Here is a 26,211-nt window from a genome sequence, read left to right as displayed (position 1 = left end):
CACTTCCCAGAAGGCTGCCTCTCCTATGTTCAGTTTCAAGTGTCCCTGCTCAGATGACCTACAGATTTTATTTTCTAGCATTAACTAAAGTAACTCTCAGAAAATGAGCAAAAGTTTCTAGCCAAGAAACTAAGATTGAAGATAATTCTAATAATGCAATCTTAAGCAAAAAAGCACTGTTGTGTGTGTATGTGTGTGTTAATGTTCTCCTTTTGAAATTCTTATTTTCGTGTATATTTTAGAATGGACTTAATGTTGATATACTAATAGGATGTATATTATTTATAAAAAACATACATATACTGGTGATGCATGCATCAGAGTTCTTTGTATTTTCTGCAAGAAAGTATCCCAACCGTAGCCTTTGGGTGGACTCAGAAGGCAGATATGATAAGCTTTTGGTTATGAAGGGATGGTAACTTGATATTCTGTACTGCATACTGTGCTAGCTCCAAAACTTTGAATACATCTTTATGCATCACTCCTCTATGCCTCTGTGTACTGATCCATGAATTGGTGGTACACAGAGAACAAATTGGAAATCCCCAGTCGAAGACCATAGTGTATCAGATGCTATGGGTGAGTTTGCAGGAACACATCACAGCAGTACCTAACCCAGATTTGAGGTCAAGAAGACTTCTTTGAAGAAGAGATGCCTAATGCAAGACTTGAAAGATGAACATAATTTAGCCAAGCAAAAAAAGCTGGAGTAGGAGAAGGCAGCTGTTTCAAAGACCACTGAAGACACTTACGCCCTTTTCTTTCTCCCCAGAATTATCTGATCCATACATGCATAAATGTGGAACCTGAACATTAGAGAGAAACCCATACATCCTTAATTTCTTCTCTGGAGAGCATGTGCCCTTTTTGAATCTCATTGTGCCAATGCCTTCCTCTCCTAATTAAAGTGAAAGTGAAGTCACTCAGTCATGTCCGACTCTTTGCGATTCCATGGACTATAGCCTACTAGGCTCCTTCATCCATGGGATTTTCCAGGCAAGAATACTGGAGTGGGTTGCCATTTCCTTCCCCAGAAGATCTTCCTGACCCAGGGATTGAACCTGGGTCTCCTGCATTTTAGGCAGACGCTTTACCATCTGAGCCACCAGGGAATTCTCAGTCGTCTAGAATAGCAATGATAGTGATAGTGATGATAATACTAACATCTAACACTGATGTGGCTTAGTATGTTCTAAGTGCCTCATGTACCTTAAATCATTTGATTCAGGCAACAGTCTATGGGGATAGGTAGTATTGTTATTACCATTTTATTGATGAGAAAATAGATACAGAGAAGTAACTTTCCCAGTCTTTTCCGAACAAGCAACAGAACCAAGAGTTAAACCCAGGCATCAGAATCTGGGTTCTTCATTATTCTCCGGCATTGCTTTCCAATTAAACACTATTTTCCTTTACTATTTCTTAATTCATCAATATTTACCATGTGTCTCCTATATGACAGTTACAGAGATAGGTATTGCCCAGGTCGAGGATCACAAGGCTGCAGAACCACAAACATTTGGTATAACAACAGAGGAAATGCTCTCTTGAATCAATTAATGAGCAAATATCAAATCACTAATTTCTAATAACATTTGGATGAGACACACTATAAGCTATTTCACAAAAGATGCACTTAACATTAAATAGCTTTGTTTGGAATATACATTTACATAAGTTTTAGTGGTTACAAATTAGAAGGTTTTATGGTTGGGAACTGGAAATGCCAACTGGTAAATAGTAGATATGAAAAAGATTTGGCATATACATATTAGTCAAAAGGTTGGCAGTATGGGGAAAGAGGAAATATAAATTTTCATTTTTATAGATTAATTCAAATTATATAACAATCATATTTAAATATCAAGATATTCATGTTGAATGATGAGGAATTTGCATATGATAAGCAAATAATTTAGTACCTGGGGTACATTGCATACCTTTCAAAAAACACTGTTGCCATTTGGGTTTAACATATGTTCTGTCTTATATTTTGCTTCTTGCAAAATAGATGGAGAATTTTTATCATTTCCCTTTCTCCCTATATAAATCCTGAACTTCTCCACCGCTTCTTCCCTCTCTGAATCATCTTTAAGATTGCATCGCCTCAGAAAGACTGATAGAGTTCACTGCTCTTTTTACCAAAGTAGTTTCATCTTTCACAGAGATTGAGATTGATGATTTTCATCTTGGCATATGAAGAACTAGAGTGTTGCATCATCCTTTTTCCTCATGAGCAATCAGAATGCCAACCTGGCCCAGCTGCGTAGAGACAGTAGCATCAAGAAATTGGGTTAAATATTTCCTTGGTGACAGTTGTGTGGGCACCAATTTATCGATTGCTGTCTGCATGCCCATTTAAATTTATTGACAAAGGAAAAGTGATCTAGATTCTGTCCCTGAAATCAATGTATTTCACACTATTGTTCTCCAAACTGAGACTGGCTCCCAACACTGACCTCTCAAGGATGGGGTCGGGTCTATTTATCTTTTTTCCTCCCATCACCTGGGAGGGTCCTTCACCTAGTAGCTGGTAATAAGTGATTATTGAGAGGATGGATGAATGGATGGACCACAGGGTAGCTCGTACTAAAGATTCAGCCAATTTCTAATTAGTAATAGAAAAAGAAGACAAGAAAACTCAGCTGATTGCTTTCCTGTAGCGGCCAGATATAGCCTGAATACACACATGAACACAGAAAGCTCACAAAAAAATTAAAAATAGACACATGAATGAATCTCACTTGTAACCATTCCAAAGCTTCTTTCCTAATGGTTGATTATTTAGCTCTTCATTACTCATTTTGTCATGACCTGGTTTCAATCTGATGTTTTTAGAGAGCCTGGTGACTTGCTTGAAACTCGTCTTCTTATTCTTCATTCAGCTACAGCTTCTCTGTGGAAGTATTTAAGGAGCTGCTGTGTCAGACACTATTTCTTCAGTGTTCGGATTCATGTCCTGGGTTCTGACTCATCTGTCTCTTCTTGAATTTCTGGTTCATTTGTGATCTCTTGTAGCCAACAGCTCCAATACTACTACGCTAGAGTTCTGCATACAACCTGACTCATTTGGGTCAGCCTCCTCCCTGTTGACTCCATTTCTACTTCTGAGCTTGGCACCTTGTGTGATATTAGTTTCTACCTTAAATGCAATGACATTAGTCAATATGCATATGCATTTCTAGTTCTGGAAACAATTTTGATACAACTAAATTCCTTGAGAGAAAAAGCAGGGATTTAGTCAGTTTTGTATTCTCAGCAGAGAGTACAGTGTCTTGCACACGGCAAGGCAACTGTTAGAGAAATGGTGGTTGAAGGAAAAATTATCCGTATGTTCTTATGTCATTCAGTTCAGTTGCTCAGTTGTGTTCAGCTCTTTGAGACCCCATGGACTGCAGCACGCCAGACTTCCTTGTCCATCACCAACTCCCAGAGCTTGCTTTCCATTAAGTCGGTTATGCCATCCAACCATCTAATCCTCTGTTGTCCCCTTCTCCTCCTGTATTCAATCTTTCCCAGCATTAGGGTCTTTGCCGATGAGTCAGTTATTCGCTTTCTGTATAGGCCAACTCTCACATCCATACATGACTACTAGAAAAACCATAGCCTTGATTAGACGGACCTTTGTTGGCAAAGGATTGTCTCTGCTTTTTAATATGCTCTCTAGGCTGGTCATAGCTTTTCTTCCAAAGAGCATGCGTCTTTTAATTTCATTGCTGCAGTCACCATCTGCAGTGATTTCGGAGCCCAAGAAAATAAAGTCTGTCTCATGTCATTGGAATATCCCATTCCATCAGAATGTCATTCATCTTGGTGGCAGCGTCCTTATTTTACTATTTTAACAATATATGTGTCCAATTTTCAGCCATAGAACAATTTTAATAACTTGTAAACATCTCTTATTAACCATTTATTATGTCTAAGGTTCAGTGTAAGGTACTACAAATCTTTTATTAGGTCATGTCATACATTGCTTGTATATCCTTCTAAATAGTCTATATCATCTGGCACCCTAATTTCTTGTTTATTCCCCTTTCTTTCCCACCTCTCTGAACTCCTTGAGGGCAAAAGTTGGAATTTATTAGTCTTGTGCTTCTAGCAGGTAATGTCCTATGTGGCTCATGACGGGTGCTCCTTAAAGTGTGCTGCCTACATAAGTGGAGGAATGATAAATGACAGCGCCAGACATGTATCAAAGAACTGTGCTGTAAGAATGGAAGAAATGCGAGAAAATATGCTAATTGTCATAGGTAGGACGGGAATAGGAAAGGTCATTATAGGGACAGTGATGGTTTTCTTCTAAAATGTCAATCTGGAGGCATTTTTTTTTAATTTATTTTTCTTAGTTCAGGGGCAAACTAAATATCTGTCTAGAGAGCTACAAGGAAAAATTAATGCCAACAGATGTTTGAAGGCAAAAAACAAGGCAACCCAGGAGAATAAGCCACAAGAAATGAAGACAGCTAATTCAAAGAAGAGTTGTTACTTTTTTTTTCCTTTTACCTGATATAGATGATCATGGGCCCTTTATTCATATCTATGCAGGAATGCCTGTCATCGAGCCAAGCAGCCCTGCTAATCTGGGGCAATATAAAAGTTCCCCTTAGTAACTGAATATACATAAGAATACGGTAACTGTGAACAATCTTCCAGCCTTTAGTCAGAATGAAGTTGGTCTTAAATTTTAGAAACTTTTAGTGTGGTGTTTCTCAACTCTTTTCAGTTCTAGAATGGACTGAAATATTGTTAACAATTTCTAATACTCCCTTTCTAATTCTAAAATGAAGTTCATAAGTAATAAAACCTACCTCACAAATAATTTATACACAATTTAAAGGGTTCATAATAAAAATATGTCAATAGGTAAAAGCTTGGGCATGACCATACTAAAAGATATAATAAAATGCTGATTGGGAGATATTTCATTGCTGAAATGACAGCTGCAAATGCAGGCCTGCACAGGCATGGTGGTGCTGTTGGTGACATTGGTGTCCAAATGGATTTGGGTTAGTATCCTTCCTAGAAAACTGAAGGTACAGTCAAATCCTTGAAAGATCCTTATGTGTAAAAGAAAGTTAGTTACTGGACTCAAGAAATTATAAGCAGGGCTTTCCTTTCCGTGAACGTACAGTGGAAAACTTGAAAGCCATGTGAAACATCAGGATAATTTTTTCATTGTGAAGGACCATCCTGAACACTGCAAGACATCTGCCTTTTCTTATTCCTGCCCACTAAATGCCAGTAAGTATTTTCACCTTTCCAAAATCATTGGGGAAAGCAAAGGTCCCTTGCCTCAGCAGTTTCCAAAGTCTTCCTCCAGGGGGCAGTACCAACCCTGCTGACAACCAAAGCCTTCAGAAAGGGATTCCATACATTCTGATGCCTTTCTTTGTTTCTGTCCTTTCCTCTTTTGAAAATGCAAAGGGAGATAATGGAATTAAGAACCTCCAACTAACTTAAGAAGTTCTTTCCTTAGCTCCTCTGTGTGTGCTCCTTTCTTTGCACTCCATCCATGTTTTTTCTTCACTGGTCATAGTTCTTCCAAGGACATGTAACAAATCATCAGATTGCAGTTCCGTCTCCTTCATTAGATACAGAATTTCTTACTCTATCCTTTCACTTCTGTCTTTGTGTCCTCAAAGCCTGGCAGTGGATCTGGCATAGAATCAATGTTGTTGGCTGATTAAATGAAGAAGGCATGCTACTGAGTACTAAGCATTCTCCAAGGAAGTCATTTTTAAAAAGTCCAAAATTTATAATTGAAATTAAATGATTATTTTACAGTACAGAATAAACATAGCACATCTTAAAATTAAAAATTAGGTAACCTATCTCCTAATAGGTCAATTGAACAAAACTGGAAATGAGAATGATGGATGGAAAGTGATACACAGGTTCATTTAAATGCTGGGAACATAATTCCAAAAGTTTGGCTTCAGATCAGATCAATTGCTCAGTCATGTCCGACTCTTTGCAACCCCATGAATAGCAGCACGCCAGGCCTCCCTGTCCATCACCAACTCCCGGAGTTCACTCAGACTCACGTCCATCGAGTCAGTGATGCCATCCAACCATCTCATCCTCTGTCGTCCCCTTCTCCTCCTGCCCCCAATCCCTCCCAGCATCAGAGTCTTTTCCAATGAGTCAACTCTTCGCATGAGGTGGCCAAAGTACTGGAGTTTCAGCTTTAGCATCATTCCTTCCAAAGAAATCCCAGGGCTGATCTCCTTCAGAATGGACTGGTTGGATCTCCTTGCAGTCCAAGGGACTCTCAAGAGTCTTCTCCAACACCACAGTTCAAAAGCATCAATTCTTTGGCGCTCAGCCTTCTTCACAGTCCAACTCTCACATCCATACATGACCACAGGAAAAACCATAGCCTTGACTAGACGAATCTTTGTTGGCAAAGTAATGTCTCTGCTTTTGAATATGCTATCTAGGTTGGTCATAACTTTCCTTCCAAGGAGTAAGCGTCTTTTAATTAATTTCATGGCTGCAGTCACCATCTGCAGTGATTTTGGAGCCCAAAAAAATAAAGTCTGACACTGTTTCCACTGTTTCCCCATCTATTTGCCATGAAGTGATGGGACCGGATGCCATGATCTTTGTTTTCTGAATGTTGAGCTTTAAGCCAAATTTTTCACTCTCCACTTTCACTTTCATCAAGAGGCTTTTGAGTTCCTCTTCACTTTCTGCCATAAGGGTGGTGTCATCTGCATATCTGAGGTTATTGATATTTCTCCTGGCAATCTTGATTCCAGCCTGTGTTTCTTCCAGTCCAGCGTTTCTCATGATGTACTCTGCCTATAAGTTAAATAAACAGGGTGACAATATACAGCCTTGACGTACTCCTTTTCCTATTTGGAACCAGTCTGTTGTTCCATGTCCAGTTCTAACTGTTACTTCCTGACCTGCATACAAATTTCTCAAGAGGCAGATCAGGTGGTCTGGTATTCCCATCTCTTTCAGAATTTTCCACATATCTTATCTTTTTTATATTAATTTTTATTGGAGTATAGCTGTTTTATGATGTTGTGTTAGTTTCTGCTGTATAGCAGAGTGAATCAAAGTGAATCAGCTGTATGTATACATATATCCCCTCTTTTTTGGATTTCCTTCCCATTTATTTAGGTCACAACAGAGCAATGAGTAGAGTTTTCTGGGCTATACAGTAGGTTCTCACTAGTTCTCTATTTTATGCATAGTAGTGTATATATGTCAATCCCAATATCCCCATTCATCCTACCCTACATTCCCCCAATATCCATACATCCATTCTCTACACCTGTGTCTCCATTTCTCCTTTGCAAATAAGTACATCTGTATCTTTTTTTTTTTTTTAGATTCCACATATAAGTGATATTGATACATCTTATCTTTAAAATCCAATATCCCATTGGTACTTAAAGTATATTATAGTATTTTCTGAGAAATTTATAACACCATGAAAATAGACAAAGTGTATCCCTTGGCATCTGAAAATAGACAAAGTGTATCCCTTGGCATCTGCACAAGAATAGGGAATAACCAGTCTGATCAGTCATCCATCTGGTAGGTCCATACATCCATCTATTCACTCTACCTCTTTGAATATGTTATAGGTTAGATACTCTGTTTCCCAAGCTATCTACCAGGAATTTGAGAAGAATATGATGTGATTTCTATTTCCAAAAGGCCGAGTCCTATGAACATACAAGGCCACAGTGTGGTGTAAGATAGAAAGCTCACACTGTTGTGGAAGCATGGAGAGCCACCATTTGCCTTGGGGTGATTTTTAGAGGCTTCACACAGAAGTAAATATTCATGTTTGCTTTGGAGGATAATGGTGTGGCAGCCATGGAAAGATGCACTTTTTAGATCACTCTACATGAGAGGACGATTTGCCCAGATGTGAGGAGTATGGCCAACTGCCCGCTGTTGGTGCATCCAGGATTCATCCCTGAATTGGAGCAAAGATCATAGTCTTTCTGGGACAACGACTGAGGACAATGGTGGTACAAGGGCCTAGCTATTTCCCATTCAGACAAACCTCCTCTAGTGACCAGTTATGTCCTGGAGTTTCCACTGGGTTGATAAAGATTGAAGCATTTGTGTAGTAACCAGAGAGCTCCGTACCCAACTCTGTTTTTGCCCTTTTTCTTTCACGCATGTTACTCTCTAGTAAGCCTTTTGCGTTTCTAACTCCATCCTTATATGTGCTTTTGGGAGGACCCAACTGCCTCCAGTGGGAAAGAGTTTGGTGTAAGAAGGGTAGTTCAGGCAAAAGGAGTAACATGAGGACAGACACAGAGGTATACAATGTGGCCTGGTCAGTGAATAGGGATAAATTTGATGTGGGTAGGGAGTAGGAAATGAGGATGCTTCAGTCTAGATCCAGAAGGTGAGACACCCAGAATGTAAAGGATCTGGCAATGGACTTTTTCTTGAAAGAAAAGGAGAGCCATTATAAACTATTTTAAGAGAAGCGAGGCATTTCCAGTACAAAGTAGACAGTGAATAGAGCAGGAGATGCAAAGAATCCTTGTGTCCAAATTTTGTCAGTCTCTCTGTTTAGTATTTATTTGCAAAGCAATACTTCTTTTTCTTACATTTTCAAATCACTTCTTCATAAAACTAGATTATTTAGATGGAACATAGTGCTTCATGTCTCACATAAAGAAAGAAAGTATGCCTGCATTATATAGAGGAGAGAAATTTTATAAATAACAGTGAATGTCCTTTAGGATCATCAGAATCCAGGTCATATTAGTGACACCTTCAACGTTGGTGTTGTTCTTGGGGCTAATTTGAAGTTGTTTCTCTTCCTTTATATTTGCTCACTATCTGAATCCCCCACCCTTTCTGAGTCAGTTCTTAAATGTTTTCCAACTTGTATTTGTAAAATACTTGGTCAATTTCTCATCTTTTTTGGGCTGCATTTGGATCATTTACCATTTATAGACAAGTTTGGATTTCACCATTGATTTTTTTTTCCCTTTTTCTGTGTATAGATTTATGTAGACATTATTGACTTCGTTTACCAACATTCTTAACTGAAACATTATGACCAGGCTTATTAAGTGTTTGCTATTAGATACTTTCTAGGAATGGGATATATTATTTCTCTTTACCACATTAAAAAAATTGATTTAAAGAATAGAATTTAGCAAAGCAAGGTAACTTTGAAATGTGCTTTTGTGTGTATTTATATTAATATCCAGTGAATAATTTCAAAGGTTAAACTTGATGATCCATCTCTTCAAGCTATCTACTTAAGTCTAGAGTCATTACATCACCTGCTTCCTTTATGCCATTGATTTATGTTTCTTTCAAACTGCTGAGATTGGGCAGTATCATTTATTTTTATATGACATACTCTGCACTATGAAACAGAGTTTCAGAAGGTAATGGTAGAAATACCTGTAATGCAATATAGAATTGCCTACTCACCTGAGTGATTCAGTAACATATCCATTAACGTTTGTCTGGAGTTCTCATAATACTGAAAGAGAATGAAAGGTTTTAATCAGTCTTTTTTTGTAGCAAATAAGTCAGGGCAATTTCCACGTAAGAATAGTATTCAGATACCATAATGTGTTTGTGTTTAATGTTGAGAAACGCAAAAGAGTTTTTAGAATTTTCTTAAGCCTCTCCTATTTTAAATTCTCCAGATTAGCTAAAGTCTATTCATAATGTACTGTGAAGAAATATTTGTTTCAGGAATGCCAAAATATGTATTTGACCCCTATTTTCAGAAACTAAAAGAAAAAAAAGTGGATTATTTTCAAATAAAGTGAGCTTTTGCCCAGTTCAGTGGAAGGAAAATTCAGGCATGAAAGACTTAAATATTTTGCTATGTTTATATGACTTGTTAGAAAATGGTCTTAGACTAAATTGCATGTCCTGTTTGTTAATCTCAGATTCTTTTCTGTAAGTCACACTGATGGGGCATCGTGTACAGGAAGGAATTTACAAAAGAGTAAGCTCATTTATTTATGCAAATTGATGTGTTTCCCTCTAGCTATATCCCTAGGAGGATATTGCCATTTTTATGTTTCCAGTGGCTCATTTTAAAGGAAAATACTTTACATATTTTTAAAAATGAGTTAAATTTTTCTACTGTTAATGGAAATCCACTGTTATGGTATTCATATTATAAAAACCAACTCAGTCAAAAATACAGTTTGATGAATGTAGCATCTTTATAAATTGAAGATAGTGATTTCATTTCTTCCATAGTAAATTTGCTTTAAATATTGGTTTATTATATATATTCACTTGTATTACAAATATTTCCAGTAAGCAAACACAAATCATTTTTATATTTAGCATTTAAAATGTATCTTAACTCAAACATTAAATCATCTATTAAATATTCAATTAAAGTGGGTTTTGATCCATTTTTAAAAATTAGTGGTCAGGTATTCGGGGAAACAAGCTTGCAAGATATTTCTAAAACACATTCACTTCATTTCTTGTTCTGTATATTTTGTCAGAGAATGCCTTAATGTAACAGAAATCAGATTTGGTGTATATTTTTACACCAAATCAAATTGTACAGGCGCCACCCTCAGCTTTTTCCAAAACATTATAAAGGATAAGATTCCACCATGATATAGCTTAAGAAACAAGTACAGCCCTGGAAGAAGCCCATACATGGAAAGTAAAGCTAAAGGAGGATATGTTTTACCGGAAAAACCGCATGTCTTACAACAAACACCATTACAGAACTGGATTTAAAAAATAAGTTTACTTAGCTGAATTCTATCTTTTTCTGGAATCTGTATGTAAGGCATATATGCTGTTTTTAGTTATTTCTACAAATATAAATCATACATATAAAAGGTACTGAAAAATGTAAGAATGAAACTGCAATATAGTAGTGACTAATGATATAAAGCACTTAGATGCTTCAGTTATAACAACTACATGAAGAGGGTGAAGGCATCATAAGTCATTTTATTTATCACAATTGGCAGGTTTCCCTCCTTAGTTGTATTGAATATAGTCTCACATTCCCTGTCTGCTCCCTGCCCAATCCTCAATTTCCCAAATTCACACACACATACAGAAGTCGCTCAGTCGTGTCCGACTCTTTGCGACCCCATGGATTGTAGCCCACCAGGCTTCTCGGTCCATGGGATTTTCCAGGCTGAATACTGGAGTGGGTTGCCGTTTCCTTCTCCAGGGGATCGTCCTGACCCAGGGATCGAACCCGGGTCTCCCGCATTGTAGGCAGACGCTTTACCGTCTGAGCTACCAGGGAAGTCCATCAAAAACACAGGAGAGTAGTAGTAAGTTTCAAAAGGATGTCAGTTGAGATCTTTTATAGATGAAATCTACTTCCTAGAAGTCAACTCGCCAATTATATGGACAGCTGGAGGCAAGAGGCTGCAAAAAAAGGTCCAACTGGAAAATATCTCGGGTACCCAATTAGATCCAGTTATTCTGCGTCTGTAGATTTAAAATGATCATCATCCACGGTGGAATAGATATGTCCCTCGTTGCTTAGAAAATCCACAGCTAGCTTGATTGAGGCTACGGACATGTGTTGGAGTTGGTTCTTGAGATCCTGAAAGTTCAATCCTTCAGGTCTTGGGCAAGCCTTGATCAAATTCAGCACCTGGTTCTGGGCCACAGTGAGGCCATTTGCTGGTATGAAGTTATTCCCACCGAAGTTCCCAGCTTCACCCATTCCTGGATTGCTGATAGGTGCTCTACCTGCTGAAGGCTGGCTGTTCGACTTGCTCAGCATCATGTGTGCATTGACTACTTCCAGAATATGTGTGGTGAACTCATTCATATCCTCCAGGGGCATGATCTTAAAGACTACCAGGCTTATCTATTCTTTTAATGGGCGTCAGTAATCCAAAATTATTCATTCCTTTTATCAAATCAGAAATGAAAAGTCAAGTAAACCTTCATAGGCTTTTTTAGAACACAGGTTCTGAAATTTTCCATTTCTGATTGCTAGAAGAAAGAGCTGTGATTTGCTACTGTATACATAGTTGCTTAAATATCAGACCGTTACTATAAGATGCTTTCTATGCCATAAAGTGAGCTAGATTATTTTCTCTGTCATATGGGATCTTCTGTGTGTGTGCTCAGTAGCTTCAGTCCTGTCTGACTCTTGGCAACCCCATGGATTGTAGCCCGCCAGGCTCCTTTGTTCATGGGATTCTCTAGGCAAGAATACTGGAGTGGGTTGCCATGCCATCCTCCAGGAGATCTCCCTGACCCAGGGATAGAACCCACAACTCCTGCATCTCCTGCATTGCAGGCAGATTCTTTACCCACTGAGCCACGTGGGAAGCCCATGGGATCTTCTATATAGTCATAATTGAGAATTTACAAAATATTAGAAAAACAAAGCCAAGTTTCACCAATAACTTCCATCTCATGTATAAAGCATAAACATCTCTAAAGATTTTTACCAATGACTAGCTTCTTTTTGTTAACAAATGATCTAAACTGGTGTTTTAAAAGTTTCATAAGTATCTGAATCTTTTGTAAAACTGAAACAACCTGTCAAATTCTATGAATTATGAGATATGAAATTAATACATATGGGTGACAGTCATATAAACCTTTGGTCTCATACTTTAGTATATCAGTTTGGATATACTGTAGTGAAAAAATTATGATTCATGTTAGTAAGCAGAATAGCACTTCAACAGCACTTGTTTGTATAATTTTACATGAGTGAAACTGTCTGCTACTAACAGTAAAACATATACATGCAACCTCTTTGATCAATGATACATTCATAAATTTAAAGATAAATCAGAAATTAATCTTAGATCTGCACAGAAATAGCTATTTGGCAGCATAAATCAATGTTTATTGTTTCCAAGTTTATTAAAAATTAGTACAAAATTTTGCCTTTTAAAATTACAGTTCTTTACCAATAACTATGATGTATATTTTAAAGAGAAAAATTGAACCAGACAGTTATGAATTCCTTCTGAAAAAGGGCTGAAGTTCCATGGAAGGCAAAGTAGAAACCACTGGACTGGGTCATGTGGAGAAGAGCTGTATCATTCTTCCTGTCCATCCCTGTGCCTACTAAAAAAACTGGAGTACTATAACAAATATCCTAATTACCCCAGTTTCATTTTTTTCAATGGACTTTTTAGTTGTATGCTTTATTTTTAAAAAGACACCAATCTTATAATTTGAATAAGATGAGCTATTGTCTGGCTGACTCCTTTATAAAACTGAAGCTATAAAATTGTATACCATGTCACCAAGAATGCAGCTTATACTTCCCAGTGCCTCAGTTTAGTGCCAGCTGGTGCCAAACAAGCTGCTGACTTGCACAGAGAGGAATTCCAGGAAGTCGTCGGAGCGGGCCATTTTCCAATAATGCTCCCTGGCATGGACTCAGTTTAGAGCTTTTTTACAAATGGCTATTACACTGAGATCATGATGAGATTTCCTAGAAGTACACGCAATGCTTTTCACTGAAGTTTACTAATTCAAAACTTTTTGTGAAAACAAAGATTTCCCCCTGAATTCTTAATGTCATATAACCATATGTCAGTACATTTGAGTGTGCCTTTAAGATATGAAAGTGCTTAGATCTCTTAGAGACAGGTTTTTTAAAAATTAAATTATTATTTTCTCTTCACATCATTTTACTTTAGATATTTGGCTTAAGTTACATTGAATTTCTATGTCTTTTTTTCAAGATATTGAATAGCACAGGAGTACTAAAGTATTGATGATCTCTATTAATTCTGTCAATCATCAACAGTCACTGAGAGCTTGTGGTTGGCAAATGTTGCAGTAAGTACTCTAGACATGTGGGCAGCTGTCTTGAGCAATCTCAGATTAGATGGACCTATCAGAGTCTGCCATAGGACCTGCCACTAGAAGAATTGAAAGCACATAATAAATTTCTTCAGTGATACATGTGATCACCATGTTAACAGGGTGAAATTTGGATGAAGAGAAATCACGGAGTCCTCAGTTCTCCCTTGAATATAGACTGACTCTAGCTATTGGCTCCCATTCCTTGATCTTTCTGCTATAGGCATATCCTGATTTTTGAATATCCTTATCAGGGATAATGCTGCTTCCTTCATAGCTCAGTTGATAAAGAGTCTGCCTGCAATGCAGGAGACCTGGGTTCGATTCCTGGGTTGGAAAGATCTTCTGGAGTAGGAAATGGCAGCCCACTCCAGAATTCTTGCCTGGAGAATCTCATGGACAGAAGAGCCTGGCAGGCTACACTCTATGGGGTCCCGACACGACTGAGCAAGTAAGCACAACAACAACAATGGGTGATAAAGACAGAGATGTTAGAGATCAGTATTTGTTGTTAAGTTGTTCAGTCATGTCCAACTCTTTGCGACCCCTTGGACTACAGCACGCCAGGCCTTCCTGTCCTTCACCATCTCCCAGAGTCTGCTCAAACTCATGTCTATATTGAGTCAGTGATTCCATCCAACCATCTCATCCTCTGTCATCCCCTTCTCCTCCTGCCTTCAATCTTTCCCATCATCAGGGCCTTTTCTAATGAGTCAGCTCTTGGCATCAGGTGGCCAAAGTATTAGAGTTTTAGTATCAGCATCAGTTCTTCCAAAGAATATTCAGGATTGATTTCCTTTAGTATTGACTAGTTTGATCTCCTTGCTGTCCAAGGGACTCTCAAGAGTCTTCTCCAACACCACAGTTCAAAAGCATCAGTTCTTCAGCACTTAGCCTTCTTTATGGTCCAACTCTCACATCCATACATGATCACTGGAAAAACCATAGCTTGACGATATGGACATTTGTCGGCAAAGTAATATCTCTGCTTTCTAATATGCTGTCTAGGTTTGAAATAGCTTTCCTTCTAAAGTGAAGTCGTTCAGTCATGTCCAACTCTTTGCACCCCATGGACTGTAGCCTATCAGGGTCCTCTGTCCATGGGATTCTCCAGGCAAGAATACTAGAGTGGGTTGCCATTTCCTTCTCCAGGGGTTCTTCCCAACCCAGGGATCTAACCTGGGTCTCCTGCATTGTAGGCGGGCGCTTTATCGTCTGAGCCACCAGGGAAGCCCAGGTTTGAAATAGCTTTCCTTCTAAAGGAGCAGGTATCTCTTAGTTTCATGTTTATAGTCACAATCTGCAGTGATTTTGGAACCCAAGAAAATAAAGTCTGTCATTGTTTCCATTGTTTCCCCATCTATTTGCCATGAAGTGATGGGCTGGATGCCATGATCTTAGTTTTTTGAATGTTGAGTTTTAAGCCAGCTTTTTCACTCTCCTCTTTCACCTTCATCAAGAGGCTCTTTAGTTCCTCCTCACTTTCTGCCATAAGGGTGGTGTCATCTGCATATCTGAGGTTATTGATATTTCTCCCAGCAATCTTGATTCCAGCTTGTGCTTCATCCATAGTACTTAGCGTATAAGTGATATAGATAGTAGGACTCATAGGACCTTTGAGTCAAGATCATTTTGAGATCATTGAGTCTAAGCCCTTTGTTTTTCTGCCTAAGAACCTGAAGCTCAGAGAAGCTCAGATATAATAGCTAGTTAAGGATTGAGACTGTATTCAAATTTCTTTTCAATATTTGCTGATTTTTTTAATTGCCTGATGGTCCCCATTTAGGAAGGATCTCTCTCTTTTTCTCTGGTTGTTCTTACTTGCCAGTAAGCTTAATGCTTTCTCCTGTGACAGATCAACCACGTACAAAAAGATATGGAAATCAGTTTGCATACCTATAAGTCCCACTTGATGTGATTAGAGCCTCTAGGTCTTGATGAAACTTAAAAGCAAGGTGCTTTTCTTCATTTTCCCCCTTGTAGGCTTCCATCATATTCTAGCAAGACTACTAACTAACTCAGTTCAATATATTATTAGAGCAATCAGTCCTAGAGGTAGTTACCTTTCACAGCTAAAGTGATTTATAAAAACAGATTTGTTCAAATCAACTCTCACATTAAGACCTTTCAGAAGTGCAATATTCTCTAGTTTTTTTGTTTTGTTTTGTTTTGTTTTAGGATCAACTAAACAATTAGAATCATAAGATAATCATGCACCTTACCTGGCACCTCTTGACTCAGAAGGACAGAGATCATGAACGACAACTTGCTTGCTTACTGACAGCAGCAGTCCAGTAGCTCAGTTCTGAACAGCCTTGTATGTCCCATAGCAAGTCCATAGGCACTGGTTTGCCAGGTCCAATCACAAGGACACCCAAAGCTATGACAGTGAGTTTTTTTTATAGTTCATTTATAATTTTTCCTAGTCCATATATGATTTACCAATGAGAAGTCATTTTTACTATCAGTAATGTCACCTTGAGATATAGTTGACATTCTGCTTTTATCAAGTTACCAAGAATCCAACTAAAGTTAGCCAAAAATCAGATTCTTATGGAGAAAAGGTTTTTTTGGTTTGTTTTTGCTTGTTTGTTTTCTTTAAGTACACATGACTTCCCTTTTCTCTTAGGATAAAGTACATATTATTTAAATGACTCACAAGAATCATTTTCAGGTGGCCACTAGATTCCTCTCTAGTCTCATCTTGACCCCTGCTACCCACCTTTAACCCTATAATTCAGTCAAGTCAGACTCTTTCAGTTCCTTTAAAGGACCTATTACTACTTGGCTCTCAAACCTCACGCATGCTATTTTATCACCCATTTATTTATTTAAAAATTTTTAGTGCCTTCAGTGAGCCAAGCAGTGGGCAAATCCCCTGAGGATACAACAAGGAAAAGGCATTCTTGTAGAATCTCCAGCCCCTGCCTGAAAACCCTTCCCCATTCCCACCACTGCTTAATGTTCATGTCCCAAACTGAATGTTACGTCTTCGAGGATTTCCTCTCTGCTCCCCACAAACAGGTTAGGTGTCCTACTCTATACTTCTTCTGTTACAATACTGATCACCCTGTATTGTCATTGCCTGGTTTCTTGTCTACTCCCCCATGAGACTGTGAGCTCCATGATGGGAAAGGAATACGTCTAACTTGCTCACAGTTATATCTTCAATGCTTAGGTCACTGCCAGGTACCCTGAGGATTCTCAATAAATATTTGATAGACAGATAGTTCTAGGAATTCCAAGAAGTTTAGAACTACAATATCCTTAAAACCACAGATAATTTGTTTCTAAAGTGAAAATTTCAGGCCCTGTTATAGGTAATAAAGAAGATATTTGGAAGTATATATCCACCAGAATCTATGATATAAATGGAATTGTTTATTTTTTAATTATACTAATAAATAAAAGAGCAAAGCAATAATATACAACTGGAGTGAATGAATTTTAAAATATTGATGACCAAGAATCAAATCACTTGAATAAAAACAAACGGTTATAACTGGGATATTCCCAGTTACCTGAAACCTAAAGCCAATGCTGACATTAATGAATAAATAAAGGGAGTAGGGAGAAGAGTCAGTAAGGACTCAGAAACAAATCTAGGATTCTTATTCTCACTTAATGTAGCTTTTGAAGTTTGGCCTGGAACTAAAGCAAAGAAATCAGTTCCCATTAAGATATCATATACAGATGCATCTGTGAGGCTAAATATCCTTTCCTGGAACCATTTTTCCTGGGATTTATCACATGAGTGCCAATATAAAGCAGTGCTAAGTCACACAGTAGAATATACCTCCAACCAGTGTTTCAAAAGGTGCAAAAAAATGCTCTTAAATATGACACTTTTTAGTATCAGCCATCTATAAAATTAAAGAACATGACATTGAGCCATCTCAGAAGCCATGTCTTTGATTGACTGAGATAATGTGGTCTAAGACATTATTTTCTCATGGTCTGAGAGCACAGGGATAGAATTTGGAATAGTGTAGGTAAATGGATAATTAACATACCCATTTAGGCTTTTTCTCTCAAATATCAAATATCTTAAATGAGCTTTGGAAAGGTTCTGGATCACATTCAATTTGCAATCAAATTCCCTTAATAAGATTTTACAGTGCAGAAATTCTTTCTTGCTGATTAAAATGAGAGTCATAATTTTGAGTCAGGTACTGACCAAACTTCTTATATAAGGAGAGACAGCACGCTGGAACCGAGTCATGAACAGCCTGAGTGCTTACAAGTAGCATGCGAGTGTATTTGAAGGAGCAAGAGATCTTTTCAAGCTCAGATGCATAGTAGTTACATCTACAGGCAGTCCAGTTTTAAAGTTTTACAGCAAAGGTTCATACTGGTCCCCTGTGGGTGCTTTCTGTTTGATTTGCACAGTAGTTCATGGGGAAAAAACTTAATTGCCACCATTTATAAACCAGAAGCTTTCATAAAATATTCTGAATTTCTGGCTTCTCATGAAAAATAGAAAGAGATGTCACACTGAGTTGTCATTTTAGTGCAACAAGAGTAGCAGTGGTTATATCAGACCACCTTTTCAGAGTGAGTATTTACTCTCCAGGTCATTGAAGTGCCCACCAAACTTGCTCTATTTAATTTTCATTAGGTTCTTACAGGAACCAAGGTTTTAACTTGCTCAACACCGTGACAAGGTAACTTTAGCTTGAAAAATTCTCTGTGTGTTTATTTGTAAGGCTGAGAGAGGAAGGAAAGATTTACCTTCAAACATTTACCTAATAAGGTATATAGATATCAAACATTTACCTAATAAGTAATAAGCACTGCACATGTTATACACGAAAAGGAGTACCTTATGGTGAGTCCTTTGCTTAGGGCCATGGTAGTGGCAGCTTTGAACCCACCTGCTTATGGAGAGCTAAGAGAAGCTAAGGAACTGGAGGCACTATACTTCTCTTTTCTGAACATTCTTAAAATTTAATTTCAAAATGTTCATCTTACTATCAACTCCAGGGATCTGTGAAGAGAAAAAATTCTGCTAACAATGGGGATTCCTTTCAAGTGTGTTTATCTTGGGATATGTGGGGAGGCAGGCACTGACTGATTTGCCCCCACTCAAAATGTCTCCCCACATGTACCAAGGTATTCTTATTCAGGGTCTTCTCTGGTAACTCAGATGGTAAAGAATCTGCCTGCAATGCAGGAGACCCAGGTTCAATTCCTGGGTGAGAAAGATCCCCTGGTGAAGGAAATGGCCACTCATTCAAGTATTCTTGCCTGGGAAATCCTATGGACAGGGGAGCCTGGTGAGCTCCAGTCCACAGGTTTGCAAAGAGTTGGACACAGCTGAGTGACTAACACTTTCACTTATAGAACCCTTATTCTTTGAGGTATAGTCCTTGGTACACAGTCTAGAGAAGGTTAGACCTCTGGTGAGCTGGAAATAGAGCAATGTCTTAAGGAGTTTGATTGTAGTACAATCTCATGGGTAAGTGGAACAGGTTCAAAGTCGGAGTGAGACCAGTTTGTGAATTGTGCTAGATGCTAGGAAGTTTTTAGGTTTATAATTTAGATATTTCTTACTATCGTAGATGGTTTAAAGATTGAAGGGGCTAAAGCTGTGAGACCAGTTGTCTCAATCGGCTTCAGAGACATTTTCTTAACAATTTTGCAGAAGTTGTTGGCTGTCAGTTCTTCCCTCTGAGATAGCTGAATGAGTTAAGTGATTGCATAGGCTTAACATCAGCATTTAAATAAATATCTGTGTATATGAATATTGACAGCAGTTATTGAAATGTACAGGTTAATAGTAATCCACTTACAGGCACTAATATTCAAGTTCAGATTTTTAATATTTTGCCATTTTAATAGCAGCCTCCAAATTCTGTGTGGTTTGCACATATGTCTAATTTAATTTTGGCAAGAATTTTGTGAGCTAGGAATTATTTATCTTCATGTTACAGGTGAGAAAACTGAGTTCAGACTCTCTCCCAAGATATATGACCTGTTTGCACTGAAAAACAACACACAAGTTCAGATTGTTCCTTTCAAATATCAACGTTTTAAGACTTTTAAAACCTAGGTTGATTTTTATACCTGGTAATAAAGTTGTGTTAGGGGATATACAGGGTTACTACATTTCAAAATGAGGATGTTTATATTAGTAATTAAAACTTTATTTGCAAAACAATCATGGTTTTATTTCAGTGACAGAGCACACAGCATATAGTATTGATTATAGACTAATACATAAAGTGTCAGTACCCAGATATAAAGCATCTCCTTGGCATATTGTGGAAACTGGCCATGAATCACTTCCCATGAATATCAAAGATTAAGTACACATTTACACATAAAAGTACATGCTCACTTGGCAGTTTTCAAATACAATTAGCAATGATTCTCCTGTTGAATTTGGAACGTATGATATGTTAGCACTCACTTGAAAAAATCCACTACTAATTTTCCTATATTGCTTTTTGAAATATGTATCAAAGCATAACATATAAATTATATATGCACATATAAATTATTTAAAAAATGTATGTGTGTGTATATATTGTATCTGACTTTGAAGTGAGGGATTGATGTGTGAATTATTTTAATTCTACCATCTCTACCATTATGAATACCTATACACCCTTTCCCTTTCCTATACCCCACTCCTTTCTATGTCTGAGCACAGAGGAAATGAATGGAATGCATCCCTTGGAAATTCTGTGTTCATGTTTTATAGAAGAAATAATAGGAAGAAAAGAAAGTCTGGGTTTTACATCATTTCTTATATAAAACCAATATTTTACAGTAGAAATTACATCAATATAATAAAAGAAACATCTTTTCAAGGAAAATATATGAATACTAATGCATTCTGTTTGATAGAAATTTAAATACAATTAAATGCATTAAAAACAGTCATTTAGAATATCTAAAAGACTTTAAAAGTATATCATTTTTTCTCTCCTGAGCTATGTATCTTACATAATTCTCTATATTATTTCTGAAATGTGGTACCTCTTATAGTTGAAGAACATAAGCTTAATGAGAGTAAAGATTTTTTCTGTATTATTAACCCTGTTTCCTTAGTACCTAAGTTAATGCTTGCCAGTATGAGACTGTAAGTATTTATTGAACAAATGTGAATCTAAGTTAAAGACAGTTATCAGTTGTACAAATAATGAGTGTCATTGCTTATGCATGAACTTAGCCAGGTGTAGAAGGCATTCCTTCTTTCAATTCTCACCTTCATTGAATTATTTGCAGTAGCAGCATTACTTGCAGCTACATATTACATGTTTTATAGAAGAAATATCTCTAGCTGAATCTATAGCTAAATATCACAGTGAATCCAAACTGATTGGATTTTAACTGTGACTTAATATATCTTCAGAATCATTGCACTGTGATATGGAACTGAAACAAAGTACTGCCTTAGATGCAGAAGACTGCGTGTCACATCAACTGATATATGGATATATGACTAAGACAGAATAAATGCATAATCTTTCATAAGAGATCATTATATTTTCAATCGGGATATTCTCGCAACTGAGTCATGGATTATAAAGGACTAAGAGGTTTCCAGCTGAGGTGTAAGAGGATCTACTAACTATCCTGGGATACGTCATTCAATTAAATAAATAGAAAATAACAAAACTAAGATATTAATGGACAGAAAATACAAATGAACAGCTGATGTCAAAATTAATAAAGGAGTTAAAATTACAAAAAAAAGAATAATGAAAAGTAGTTCATCAAATGACATTGTTCAGAAAGGCAGTGACCAAAGTAATCAGAAAAATTCTAGCCTTTGAATACACATGGTATTAGATGCCAACATCATTAGGATATTGAAAAAGAAAGGGTTATGTATGGTATGAGTAGGTGTATACAATTGTGAATTGATACAAAATGTGGAATATTAATGTGGAATTAATTTGGTCTAAAAACTTACAAAATGTATAACACATTTAAAATTGGTGATGTCTTGGAATCAATAAAATACAAACACACATACACACATATATACATACACATTTTGGAGAATGTCTTGGACCAAATGATGTACTCAGCAAAACAGGCAAAGGAACCAGAGATGAAATTGCCAATATCCATTGGATCATAGAAAAATTAAAGAATTCCAGAAAAACATCTACGTCTGCTTTATTGACTATGCCAAAGCCTTTGATTGTGTGGATCACAGCAAACTATGGAAAATTCTTCAGGAGATGAGAATAACAGACCACCTGACCTGCCTCCTGAGAAATTTGTATGCTGGTCAAGAAGCAACAGTTAGAACTTGACATGGAGCAATAGACTGGCTCCAAATTGGGAAAGGGGTGTGTCAAGGCTGTATATTGTCACCCTGCTTATTTAACTTATATGCAGAGTACATCATGCAAAATTCCGGGCTGGATGAAACACAAGCTGGAATCAAGATTGCTGGGAGAAATATCAGTAACCTCAGATATGCAGATGATGCCACCCTTATGGCAGAAAGTGAAGAGGAACTGAAGAGCCTCTTGATGAAAGTGAAAGATGAGAGTGAAAAAGTTGCCTTAAAACTCAACATTCAAAAAACTAAGAGCAGGGCATCTGGTCCCATCACTTCATGGCAAATAGATGGGGAACCAATGGAAATAGTGACAGACTTTATTTTCCTAGGCTCCAAAGTCACTGCAGATGGTGACTGCAGCCATGAAATTAAAAGACGCTTGCTCCTTGGGAAAACAACTATGACCAACTTAGACAGCATATTAAAAAACAGAGATATTACTTTGCTGACAAAGGTCCATCCAGTCAGAACTATGGTTTTTCCAGTAGTCGTGTATGGATGTGAGACTTGAACTATAAAGAAAGCTGAGCACCAAAGAATGGATGCTTTTGAACTATGGTGTTGGAGAAGACTTTTGAGAGTCCCTTGGACTGCGAGTAGATCAAACTAGTCAATCTTATAGGAAATCAGTTCTGAATATTTATTGGAAGGACTGATGCTGAAGCTGAAACTCCAATGCTATGGCCACCTGATGCGAAGAGCTGGCTCATTGGAAATAACCCTGATCCTGGGAAAGGATTAAGGCAGGAGGAGAAGGGACAACAGAGGATGAGATGGTTGGATGGCATCACCAACTCGATGGACATGAGTTAGAGCAAGCTCTGGGAGTTGGTGATGGACAGGGAAGCCTGGCATGCTGCAGTCCATGGGGATGCAAGGAGTCAGACATGACTCCGTTACTAAACTGACTGATTGACTGAACTGAGCAGGAAAGGGATGAAGTTAAGTCAATTGATGTTTGAATGTCACCGGAAAATGATAGAGTTTCTTAGACGATACTGGCTGTCAGAATTGGTTGGCACTGATTGAAATCTATGACCATCAGAGCATCTCTCCAATGTGAGAGAAAATGTATCACCTCCATCTCCTCTAAACCTTAACTTTAAAGGCACTGGTACTCAATATAGCATCATAAAGTACTTTCCTTTATTTGGATTTCCCTGGTAGCTCGTATGGTAAAGAATCTGCCTCCAATGCAGTAGACCCAGGTCTACTGCAAAACATTTAATTTTGAGGAAGTTCAGTGTATCGATATTTTTTCTTTTATGGATTGTGCTTTTGGAGTCAAATCTAACAATTCTTTACCTAGATATATCCTGGAAATCCTCTCCTATTTTCAAAGTAATAAGTTTTTTTCTAACTCTTAAGCTCTCCGTGTGAGTGTACAAGATCGTAAGAAGAAAGAAAAAAGAGGGTATGTACCTCCAAAAGCATATTGTTCTGGGTGAAAAACCAGCTCACTTCTACTGAGTTTTTAAGCATGAATCACCTTTATATACCTTTCATTGAAGACCACAAAGACATGTACTTTAAATGTTATTGTTTTTACAATCATTTTTTCACCACTAATGCAAAGATAACAGAAATAAAAATCAAAAAACATACAACACAATGCAAATTATATCCCTTCACTCACATAGACACCCTGGGTGGGCATGATGAATGAGGTCATTGTTCTTGTGACAGCAAATCTGGGTACTGTGAAAGGAGAGGCTTAATTAAGGCTACAGCAACCATAACTATTTAAAGAAGGAGGTTCATATCTTGTGGTACTCACATTCTATATTTGATCATGTGGATGCAAATAAATGCCTCATAGCCTAATGGAATTCCTGACATATGGAATTCTCATGACTTGAAGGGGTGATTCAGAGTGTAACTATTATGATGATATTTAATATGCGTTTTAGCCAATAGACACACTCTTCAATAGTATTACAGTAGACATCTCTCAGAGTGCCTGTTTAGTCGATGCTTCCTCTCACAGCCTCACCCATGTGCTCTCAGAGAACCTGTACATACAGTGCAGATGCATGAGCAACTGGTCATGTAACTCTGTGACCCTGGTCATCTCTACCCGACCAATGCGTAGAGACCTTGGACAAAATAAGATTTCTATCCCAGAAACTGGAAACTGGGAATGTTGTGGCCCAATGCAGTTTCTGTTTGATGTCAATCAGAATGATCATATGAAGACAGAGATGAGCTGGCTACAGTAATTCAAAGAATAGAAAGCCTGTATTCAGAGAGAGACAAAGAAGGATGATCACATATGCAGAAAGGAATATACCGTAAGTCCTGAAAAGAGGAAAGAAAGCTTTGGCCTTGTATGTTTCAATAAACTACTTACTTTGATTAAATAACTACGAATTCTTCCAATTTTCTTAATTACCCTAAGATACATTGGTAAGTTAAATATTATTTTACAATTTAAGTATATCATAATTAAAATTTCCCCTATACATTTTTCTAATAAACTCTGAAAGACATTGGATATTTGCATGTGCCAGTAATATATTTTGAGTTATATATGCTTATAATAAAGATTGTACTGATGGAAGCTAGGTGCCCAACTCCTGGGAAATAATAACCCTCATGTGGAATTTTGTGATATTTGAGTGAGATGATGTACAGTCCCTGCTAGAGAAGTTTAGTAGTGCTTTTGAGCAGGAACTGATGAAGGACTTTAAAAACATGAGGTGGAAGAATGACTAAAGATATTCTTTGCCTCAAAAAATAAAATATTAGCATCAATTCAGTTCAGTTGCTCAGTTGTGTCCGACTTCTTGCAACCCCATGGACTGCAGCATGCCAGGCTTCGCTGTCCATCAGCAACTCATCACTTGCTCTAACTCATGTCCATCGAGTCAGTGATGCCATCCAACCATCTCATCCTCTGTCATCCCCTTCTTCTCCTGCCTTCATCCTTTCCCAGGATCAGGGTCTTTTCCAATGAGCCAGCTCTTCACATCAGGTGGCCAAAATATTGGAGTTTCAGCTTCAGCATCAGTCCTTCCAATAAATATTCAGGACTGATTTCCTATAAGATTGACTGGTTTGATCTCCTCGCAGTACAAGGGACTCTGAAGAGTCTTCTACAACAGCACAATTCAAAAGCATCCATTCTTTGGCACTCAGCTTTCTTTAAAGTTCAAGTCTCACATCCATACATGACTACTGGAAAAACCATAGCTCTGACTAGATGGACATTTGTCAGCAAAGTAATGTCTCTGTTTTTTAATATGCTGTCTAGGTTGGTCATAGCTTTTTTTTTCCAAGGAGCAAGCATCTTTTAAATTCATGGCTGCGGTCACCATCTGCAGTGACTTTGGAGCCTAGGAAAATAAAGTCTGTCACTATTTCCATTGGTTCCCCATCTATTTGCCATGAAGTGATGGGACCAGATGCCCTGATCTTAGTTTTTAGAATGTTGAGTTTTAAGGCAACTTTTTCACTCTCATCTTTCACTTTCATCAAGAGGCTCTTCAGTTCCTCTTCATTTTCTGCCATAAGGGTGGTGTCATCTGCATATCTGAGGTTACTGATATTTCTCCCAGCAATCTTGATTCCAGCTTGTGTTTCATCCAGCCTGGAATGTTGCATGATGTACTCTGCATATAAGTTAAATAAGCAGGGTGACAATATACAGCCTTGACATACCCCTTTCCCAATTTGGAACCAGTCTGTTGTTCCATGTCAAATTCTAACTGTTGCTTCTTGACCAGCATACAAATTTCTCAGGATGCAGGTCAGGTGGTCTGTTATTCCCATCTCCTGAAGAATCTTCCATAGTTTGCTGTGATCCACACAGTCAAAGGCTTTGGCATAGTCAATAAAGCAGACGTAGATGTTTTTTTGGAATTCTTTTTCTTTTTCTATGATCCAATGGATGTTGGCAATTTCATCTCTGGTTCCTCTGCCTTTTCTAAATCCAGCTTGAACATCTGGAAGTTCACGGTTCACGTACTACTGAAGCCTGGCTTGGAGAATTTTGAGCATTACTTTGCTAGCATCTGCTGCTAAGCTAAGTCGCTTCAGTCGTGTCTGACCCTGTGTGACTCCATAGATGGCAGCCCACCAGGCTCCTCGTCCCTGGGATTCTCCAGGCAAGAACA

At 37.8% G+C, this 26,211-nt stretch overlaps 1 protein-coding gene and 1 non-coding gene across 2 annotated transcripts in view; one reads left to right on the top strand and one right to left on the bottom strand.

The window, feature by feature from the left end:
- WDR72 (WD repeat domain 72) overlaps positions 1-26,211 on the top strand; it is a 225,403-nt gene that overhangs the window by 152,899 nt on the left and 46,293 nt on the right. The gene's annotated exons all lie outside the window — the stretch shown is intronic.
- On the bottom strand, positions 1,040-1,112 carry TRNAF-AAA (transfer RNA phenylalanine (anticodon AAA)). The gene has a single exon. It is a non-coding gene; the product is annotated as a tRNA-Phe (tRNA).

The sequence above is a fragment of the Bos mutus genome, chromosome 10 (assembly GCF_027580195.1).
Source record: "Bos mutus isolate GX-2022 chromosome 10, NWIPB_WYAK_1.1, whole genome shotgun sequence".
NCBI classification, from domain to species: Eukaryota; Metazoa; Chordata; class Mammalia; order Artiodactyla; family Bovidae; genus Bos; species Bos mutus.
This window is presented reverse-complemented; position numbering and strand designations above follow the sequence as displayed.